This window comes from Siphateles boraxobius, unplaced genomic scaffold (assembly GCF_051911475.1).
Source record: "Siphateles boraxobius isolate OS27281-9 unplaced genomic scaffold, OSU_SipBor_1 48, whole genome shotgun sequence".
NCBI lineage: Eukaryota > Metazoa > Chordata > Actinopteri > Cypriniformes > Leuciscidae > Siphateles > Siphateles boraxobius.
The window spans coordinates 1,700,356-1,709,627 of NW_027509119.1; the positions used below are offsets into that span (position 1 = coordinate 1,700,356).

The 9,272-nt window shown below is 36.5% G+C and overlaps 1 long non-coding RNA gene across 1 annotated transcript; it reads left to right on the top strand.

The window, feature by feature from the left end:
* Positions 1 to 7,498: 7,498 nt before the first annotated feature.
* LOC143710613 (uncharacterized) lies at positions 7,499 to 9,252 on the top strand. Its single transcript, XR_013194605.1, has 3 exons — positions 7,499 to 7,662; positions 7,806 to 7,884; positions 9,150 to 9,252. It is a non-coding gene; the product is annotated as an uncharacterized LOC143710613 (long non-coding RNA).
* Positions 9,253 to 9,272: the final 20 nt, after the last annotated feature.

Here is a 9,272-nt window from a genome sequence, read left to right on the forward strand (position 1 = left end):
GGCACATTGTTGATGCAGAGGGAGTTAAACTCGCAGAAATATCTGCCAGTTCCATAGTAAGAGGTTTCTGTGCAGTATTTTGTTTTAACATTTTGCGTGCAACTAACTTAACAAGCGATCCCATTGGATGAATTCGTCCAATCACATTTTCAATTTATCTGCCTCGATTTTCTAAAACGCACAGGACCTCATCCATGTTTTTGTATTTTCTCTAAATGCACACGACATATAGCCTATAAGCAGTCTCTATTTCCTAAAATGCATAAACTGATCCTCCATGTAGTGGTGGTAGTCAGAAACTACTGAAGCTGCACACTCGGAGCCTGCGGTTACAGTCCCCCACCCAGAGTCCCGCATTCTCAGACCCCTCGTTTTTCGAGACAGCGCCTCCTATTAAATTGGATCGGATAAACATGTGAAGAACTTAGGCCAAAACGTGACAATTGCAAATTTTATTAAGCGTATCATACTCTTCATACTTTATTTTTTAATCAAACTACTTTATAGCTCATTGATACACCAACATATGAATAGTCCATCTAATATTTGTAAAGATAGTTTGTAACAAAATGTGAGCCGTTATTGTATGTTTTTTCGCCTTTTTTCCCCGGAAATATTTTGATAGCTAAGGTTAGCCTTTAACCTATGACTTTTTGTAGACAAGCCATTGTAAAAATTTGATTAAAATTAGTTGACATTAAAGTAGACCAATTAAATACATTAAGTGTGTTAATATCAAAGAATGTCATCATTAATTATTTAATCAGATTTACCGTTTGACCTTTTTTTAATTACCGGACCTTTTCTCCTAAAACTATAAATTGAATTGATTAATGCTGGAGTAATTATTTTACTTTATATAATTGATGTAGACTACTTAAATTAGTTCTATTAATTTAACTATGATATGAAGTTGTTGCCAGCCATTTACAACTCATACAATTGGCTTATAATCAAATTTACTATGCCTTCACTATGTATTAACCAGTCTATGGTATTAACATGTGAGCTAGAATGTGTCATATAAATGCTTGTAATTTGTATTTGCAAAAAAAAAAATTATGTATTATTACACAATATTTTTGACAATGGCATTCAGTGAAGTCGAGGAATTTGACAGAGCGATTGCAAAAAGAAGGAAAAAAGAAGGAACATTCGCCTACCAGAAAGTAATTATTTTACCTTACGCATTTACATTTTACATTTATTCATTTAGCAGACGCTTTTATCCAAAGCGATTTATAAATGAGGATTTTTTTTAATGCAATTGAAGACGAAAAGTAAAGATACTAACACAATTCTTTTTTCCTTTTTCTTTGTCCTGTTTACAGCAAGATTATGTTTAGGTGATCGTTAAATAAAGTACAGAATTGTTTATTATTGGTGTTTTGTCTATTCTTATTTGAGTTTTGCTTCGCATTCAAAATATCAAAAAACAGGTTCTGTAATGTTAGCATGGTATGATGTTAATTAGACCATTATAGGTTGAACTGCAAGAAAAAATGGAATTTGAATTAAAAACAAAAACATTGTAGCAATATAATATCACATAATATTTTTCAGAAGATAGTTCAATCTGTAATTGTATCCCTTTCATCAGTAATTTTCTTTAAATTACTCCCATGCTCAGAAAACAACTACTGGGTAATTTGTTAGTCAGAGAACACAATGAATTTTTTCGGCACATGCATTAAGGAGGGAACGCAAATATTTATTTGGTTAACTTACGACTTAATAACGAGACCGTAATATTGCATCCTATTGTTTTCAATGGCATTTGGATAAGGGTGTTATACAATCTTCCGAACAGCAGGAGGCGCTGTCTCGAAAAACGAGGGGTCTGAGAATGCGGGACTCTGGGTGGGGGACTGTAACTGCAGGCTCCCAGTCTGCAGCTTCATAATATTGGCTCACAGGTTCAAATGCGTAACCCATGCCATTAAAAGGGCTATAATTTTCGTCTGTGTATATAGGACCTGCAGCTGTTGCCTATGCACCTTGGCTTGTCCTACCATGCCAGTGACGTCATCGAATCTGCCAGCGTTCTTATACTAACAAGCGCAATTTTTCTTTTTGCTTAAAAAAAGCTATATTGATATTTTTAATAAAAATTTTTTGTGTAATTTACTTTTTATTGTCATAAACAACACGTTATCAACGTCTTTTTTTTCAAATAATTAATAGCTTTCAATAGGGCTGGGACCATTTTCTTTTCACTTCTGGGACTGTTCGATTAACAGATTAAACTCCATTAACTGCATCTGTAATATGCTGCCAAGCTTCCTTTTTTTAGGACCTGTCCTGATACGTCACTATGTACGCTTGAAAATAAAATGTGGCGTTTTGAATGAACTTCTGATAATAAAACTTCAATTTTTGCATCTGAGAAATTTTTGTTTTTCATACGCTTTTGATAAGACATGTTGAAATCCTTCGTTTGGTGTCATAATATGATGCCCATATATAGCCTAGTTGTCAGTTGGATTTAATGGGCGGGATTTATGGTAATTGAGAATGAGCGTGCACGCGCGTCCCATTTACGACTGATTGGAATTCATTAACACACACACACACATTTCACTATCAAATCTGACGTTTACGAAGTATTTGTGAATCAGGAGAAGAGTTTTCGGGAAGGTCTCTTTACGCACAAATCACTCACATATTTACAAATGTTTCATGAATGAGACCCATTGACAGTAACTTAATCTAACTTGATTTGTGTAAATTCATCAAAACATTATCCAATTGATCGTTAGCTACTGAAATCGCCATGGTTATCACTTAATATTTCTGTATACGGCCAAACAGCGTAGATAATTCATAAACTCACACATAAAGGAAAGTGCATGCTCATGCACATATTTTGAAATATTTTGCACACACACACACACAACTAAATTATAAATACAATATAAATAAGTTTATATTATAAAAGATTATTGCAGAAAAAAATACTTTACAGAAACCTTGCTTGCCTTGCCTTTCTTACAGTAGCCTATAAGTAACATTCCACAAATTATAAATAAGAGATACAAACTACTATACAAAAAAACCTATAAACAAACTTGAATGCAATATGCAAAATGTAGCAAATGTTCTACAGCCTTACTCGCCTTGCCTTTCTAGTAGCAAAGTCATCTATGATATCAATGGCGCTTTTCCACTGCATGGTACGGTACGGTACGGTACGGTACGGCTCGCTTCGGCTCGCTTTAAATGGTACCACCTCTGTTGAGGTTCCACGCGTAGGCTACCATACCGATACTGAAATGTGACGTGGAAGCACTGTGGATCACTGATTGGTCAGACAGACAGAATCGTCACTACCAGCGTCATTGTATTTGCGAGACATCAAACCCGCTAGATTTAAATAGCCAGTAACAGCCACCGCTGTAGCACCTGTTTTAAAACTACTTGCTTGACTTGCTTGAAGAAAAAAAACTTCCAAAAAAGAAATGGCTGAATAGTGGCCAGTGGACGAGAAGCGCAGACGTTCCTCTTGTTGGTTGCCGAGGAGCGGATAAACTATAACGAATCTCACCCACTTTGAAGCGGTAGGCTACTAACTGCAGTGGAAAAGCAACAGAGCTAAAGTGAACCGAGCCGTACCACGTAGTGGAAAAGCGAAGCGAGCCGAACCGTACTGAGCCGTAGCCTACCATCCAGTGGAAAAGCGCCATAAAGACAGCTGTTGGGAGACCACATGATTTATGCTCACGCCACATTAACAATTGGGTTAGGCGGGGCTAAAGCCCCGGGGCCCGAGCAAGGAGGGGGCCCGTGATTGGCTGTGGAGCAGATTGACTACTACTAGCCATCTGATTGCCAAAGCCTTACCACGCCCCCCACAACTCATCCATATTATTTAGTGTCGTTTTGCCGTATATTCCATGCATTATCATGGAATCATTATCATTAATATTATAGTGACCGTTCGCAAGGACCCGCCTTTTTCAGTTACTGTGTGACAAGCCGGCTCTCACGAGTCACGCACATCATGTTCTCACTCACGCAGTGAAAAATACATTGCGGGGCAAAGACTAACGTTACACTGAGTGACTACGCGCCGACATACAAGAGAGAGCTCAGAGGAGCTTACTGTTGATATGAAACAAAGTCTCAACTTTCAAATATTGTCATTTAAGTAATTTAAACAATACCGTTTTTCAAGTTCAAGTCCACCGACCTTAATCTACTGACAGCTTTGTTGTCGGACAAAATTGCGTATTCTGCGTTATGATTGGTCAGGTCGCCTGTCAATCAAACCCCCGTGGGCAGCAGGCCATAATGAATTGAAACGTCACGTTTTAATTTGATTTACCACTCAAATACATTTGTTCTATATTTCACTTGTGAACGACCGACCTGCTGCTGCACGTAGGCCTATCAGATGATGGCTACCTGCGCCTTATTAGAATATACGCATCAACCAATCAATCGCCTCCACTCTTCACTTCATTCTAGACTATTCTTAAAATTGTCACGCATTATCTTCGTCTTCGATAGCATAGCTAAAATTGTCATCTTTAAAAAACATGTTTGAGTGGGGCTCAAAAAAGGATAAAAAAAAGAAGAAGCTAATCAGCAGAGGAAACATGAGTTGCTCAGTAAAATCCCCAAGCTATCTGGTTATTTTACTAATATAAAAAATATATAAAGCTGATGATCACGGAGAAGTTGTGGAACAGCAAGTGGGCCGGTGTTCTGACCATGGTTCTGACTATTCACCCATCGAGATGTGCTACTTACTGGTTAAATGTGCATGTTCAGACTCATTTTTCTTCTGCTTACCACGCCCATAAATCTATGCATCCTTGCTGTGGAGACTTGTAGGAAACTTTGACAGGTCAAAGATGAATATTTGATGATAATTGTTACTTTTTCACACCGTTTTAAAAATAATTAAAAATAAAAATAATTGTATTATAATTGTATTTCATATAATAATGTCATTTTTACTTGTTATATCAAATGTGATCATTGCTAGTTCATTTAAAATATCAAAATATGCTCCCCATACACTTACTCTGATTTAAATGAAGTAACGATGTCATAATATTGTGAGATCTACACCATTATGGAAACAATAGAGAATGAATTGACATTCTCTGTGATCGATTCACGCTTGGGTAGTATTTTATGAGAAGGCAGCACACATCGTCAGAACACCGGGCACATGCTGGAGCAGATAAAGACACAGCGTCATCATCGACCCCACCAATTTTCGTCTAAGTTTGATTATTAACTTGATGGATGTATGATATTGCTTTTTGTGTTTGATCAAACTCTATATTCGCCTAAAGGGCTGGCGATAATATATCTGGTAGAAATATGTCAATTTTGCTGCGCCATCATGATGTAAGTTTATAATTTAAACGCGTTTTTAAGCATTGTGGTTTAGAAACAAATTATTTTAAACTGCTCGGGCACAGTAAGCAGTGGGAGAGAATTCATTTTGTAAGTGCCAGGTTTGAGACCATGCGAACTTGAGACGGTTTTTGCCCAGCGCACTTGAGTTCCGACCCTGAGGTCTTAAAGTGACAGAAGCTGCTAATAAAGCTGCTGTCGCCATTTGTGTCAATAATGTTAATCAAACAACTGACAACTGAAAACTCATCTCTTCCGGGAGCACTTAACATAAAAATAAAAATAAATAATAAAAAGAAACCCTTTTTCTAGAAATCTTCGCTTGTCTGGTTTATGCTACTCTGAGCAATGTTTGAACTTTGTATTCTGAGCACTTCTTGCGTTGTTTTTGCCTCTCCACGATGACTCGCTTGGTTTAATCCTCAAATGTAAGTCGCTTTGGATAAAAGCGTCTGCTAAATGACTAAATGTAAATGTAAATGTAAACATCAGAAGGAAAGTAATTTACTGCCCTTGACTGAATCACTTTTGTAAAATAGATAAGAATGATTGTTGAATTTATAGTGAAAACTATGTATTGTATATTTTGATTACTTTATACCATATATGTGGGGGGGGACTGAAAGTCCCCTGAGACGTTCATGAGCACAATGTAGTTTTATCCGTTATATCCGTAATCAGTTTTAACGGAGATGTCTCCAACAGGTCGCCCAGGATTTGCCAGATATTTCAAAAGTGCATCTGAAGAGAGAAGATGAGGATTATATGTGACCATTGGGTGTTACATTTTATTATTAAAAAAGCTGATGACAGTGAAACTAAACCACGTTATAGCTTAAACACACAAACATCAAGAATAATTACATCTGGTATTCATGCACAAAACTGTATTCATTGATCACCTCTCTAGCATACAGTTACAGTTTCAAAATTAATTTGCTTTTTTCTTAAATGATTCATTACAAACTCCATGGCTGATACTTTAAATAAAGTGAATGAAGAATCCTTTAAGCTGATCCACAGATTTGACCCTGTAAAGAAATGTATACAAAAGTTTAGAGCTGACATCGAGTTAACACTATTTTTATTAATAATATAATTATTTTCTTAAGAAAATTTTACACAAATGCAACTTTTCAAAACCATAAACCTGCGTTCTCTGTCTTCTTAAAGAAGTGGGAAATGATTTGAATGTAATCTCAGCATCTGCTAATAAGAAAGTTACTAAGACCTTCAGAATCTGCTCTGCTTTGGGGCTCTTCATGTAATCATTTTCTATAATATAATGGCCCTCTTAACTTTTAACTTATTTATTCTGGTCTATATTATTTGTTTAATATTATTATTATTACTATTGCTACTTTTGATATTATGTTCTGGTTATCAGTGTAAAAAAATAGTTTATAGTCCTTACGATTGAAAAGTTACTAGAATAAATGTGAGTCCAGCGTTGGACAGTAGGTGGCGCTAGAGAGTTTGAGATAGACACTCCAAACGTCCTATGGTTAACATTGAGACTGCCCTCTATCTGTCTGCCAAATTTCATAACTTTCCCACAAGCTGTGCTTGGCCCCTAATAAATAACAAACATTACATTGTCAGAGGATGAATGAAAGTTAGGTATTTATTGAAAGAGTTTCGCTTGGCTTTTTGGTTTATAAGGTATTATAACAACTCAATATTGGGCATCAGGTCTGTTTTATACTGGTGGATATTGGGTTTAATATTTACCCGTTTCCCAAATGTAATAAATCGATTTATTAAGGTTGTATTATTCTTTTTATTAAGTCGTCACTATTCCATATCCCGGCCGTTTGTAAAGTTATAGCAGATGAGTTCATTTCCGTAGCTGATGATGCAGACAAATAATTCGATCCACTAAAATTAGCGCTCCTCCAATGGCTTGTTTTGACTGTGTTCAGTGTCTATTTCATGAACACAACTTGGGTAATCTGCAACAGCAAACATTGAGATAAACTGCAGACTCTAGTGGAGAGATGCTTATTGTGTGTGTGTTTGTTTGTTTGATGGTTTGTTGATACCCCCCCCCCCCCCCCCGTATATAATGTGTCTAATAAAAGTTGTCATTAAAGGAGATCTCCCTCGACATCTGTGTGGAGAAGGACTTTGGAGACGTCGTCCTGGTGAAACTTGAAAAGCAGAAAATTTTAATCAATTTTCAGTGGTTTTGTGAGTATATCAAAGTGAAAACACCCTCTGGAAAATGCTTCGAGTTCCCCTGCCATTGCTGGATAGAAGATGAAAAGCCAGTGTTTATCCGAGAAGGCACTGGTAGGCTACATTCATTTTAAATCAAGCATGATTGTTTTAAATTTTTAAACTTCAGTTGTTCAGTTGTTACTGAATCATGTCTTAAAGGCTTTCTTTGCTATGTCTAAAATGTGTGCTATATATTTCTTTGTGCATTTATTTAGCTCGATTGCTTCAGGATGACACAGAATTTCTTAAAAAGAAAAGACAAGAGGAACTGGAATTTAGACAGAAACAATTCAGGTTTGAAGAAACAATTACATTCTTGAACAATATTCATTTGCTGCCGTTTTTTCTTTATTCCTCCATATATACCGTGCTTGACACAATAATATTGTAAATATATTGTCACATATACAATATGTTGTCATGCCTACGTGTGTGTGTGTGTGTGTGTGTGTGTGTGTGTGTGTGTGTGTGTGTGTGTGTGTGTGTGTGTGTGTGTGTGTGTGTGTGTGTGTGTGTGTGTGTGTGTGTGCGCGTGTGTGTCACACTCACGTTAGTTTGGACTCGTTATGTTTTGTCTTCACTTGCCTTCGTCACTCATTTGTTGTCACGGACACTAATTATGCTCAGCTGTGCATTACCATCAATATATGTTCAGTTCTTTGTGAGTTCAGTCTTCGGTGTCGTCTATGTTAAGTGTGTTGCTGTCCGTTCTCCATTCTGTTGGAGTGTTTGTGAATAAACCTGTGTACTGGATTGTATTCTTCTTCCAGCAACCACCCGTGACAGAACACAAACAAATGAACGCGTTTGTAGAATACTTGTTTGGATACTCTTCCCCCTGCTAAACATTGGTGCGTTGGGAGGATTTCTATTCATCTCAATGGAAGTACAGAAACTTGAGCTGGACGCTGACTTTGATATTTGCTCGGTTTTGGACAGTTTTCCCCCTTTAACCAGTTACCTGAGCTGTAAATGCCATGTAATCACTCTGGAAAAGCAAGAAAACTGGTTTCTGGCAATGCTGACACTAAGAGTATTCCCCAAAATAGGGCATTGCTAAAATATTAAATATTTGAAGGATTGATTGCAATTTTGTTTTTTGTAAAAGAAAATCACAAGGCAACTGAAAAAGTCTTAGCCTATTTGTAATCGTCTCTACACATTAAATTGGACTGTAAGAAAAAAATATAAACACTTCACCTTTAAATGTAATTCTTTGTATCTGTCACATTAGTCCAGAAGAAGAAATGCCAAAAAGGATCAAAATAACACAAGGTTTATTAACTAACTCAGAATCAGGTCATGCTAAAAACAATGTAACATAAACAAACAGTGTGCTGTGCACAAACAATACCAGACATTAAGGGAACTGAAACCAAGAGAGAATATGTAAACAAGATAAGGAACTTAAAGATTAACTGGTGTGAGGATATATTGGAAACTAAGACAAAGGAAAAATGATAAACAAACTAAAAGTTCATGTTAGTGAAACTAACTTAACAAAAGTGTACATGACAGTGGAACTGTTCCAGTAAATGTTGTAATTTTTCTTGTTGAAGCTGGAAGGAGTGGCGAGAAGAATACCCCAAGAACATAGAGGATCTTCCTCGAGAAGTTCAGTTCAGTTGGCCAAAATTTATTGAGTTTGTTTTACATAACCTGAAAGCGTAAGTTTATCATGG